Genomic DNA, 820 nt, shown 5'->3' on the forward strand with positions numbered 1-820 from the left:
AAATCCGTGTAGACTTGAACTTCGTGTATCCCAGCCTTTTAGCCACTGAATATGGCATAAGGTTCACACTGGAACCTAGATCACAGAGGGAGTTTGCAAAAATCGTTTTACCGATTCTCACGGATAAGACAAATCGCCCTGGATCATCTCTCTTCTTTAGCACTTTGTTTTGCAGCACAGCACTGCACTCTCTTGAAACCATCATCACGTTCTCTTCCTCTGACACTCTCCCAGAAACCAACCCTTTCACATATCTCTTCAAAGCAGGTATCATCTGAACAGCTTCAGCTAGGGGTAGTTTTACCGTCAATTCTCTCAACATCTCCTTGCACTTTGCATCCTCCAAATCCTTGCGAGATTTCTTAGGAGGAACAGGGTAAGGAACCCTAGGGATGTACACGCGTGCAGGAGGTACCTTAGTTGGAACGGTTTGATCGGGAGTCGGGAGCACGTGCACGCTGGATGCTTCGGCTTCTTTTTGACTCAACGGTGGAGTCTCAGCAGCATGTTGAGGAAGGTATTCTTCAGCAATACCCTTGCCCTTGTCAATCCTAGCGGATGGTGCTTCTCTAGGGGGTAACTTCTTTTCTCCCCTTAGCTCAATCGCATAGACATACTCATTCCGCGGGTTTGCTTCCCCTTTTCCGGGCAGAGTCCCAGGAGTTCTTTTCACGGCTTCAGCAGTCTGTGCAACCTGAACATCAAGCTTCTTCACATGTGACATTACTGCCTCATACTTCCCATTAAGGTCATTGTACATGGTATCGACCTTAGCGTTGATTTCCACTGAAGCTTTTTGTTGATTCACCAAGAGTTGTTG

The sequence above is a fragment of the Camelina sativa genome, chromosome 19 (assembly GCF_000633955.1).
Source record: "Camelina sativa cultivar DH55 chromosome 19, Cs, whole genome shotgun sequence".
Taxonomy (NCBI): domain Eukaryota; kingdom Viridiplantae; phylum Streptophyta; class Magnoliopsida; order Brassicales; family Brassicaceae; genus Camelina; species Camelina sativa.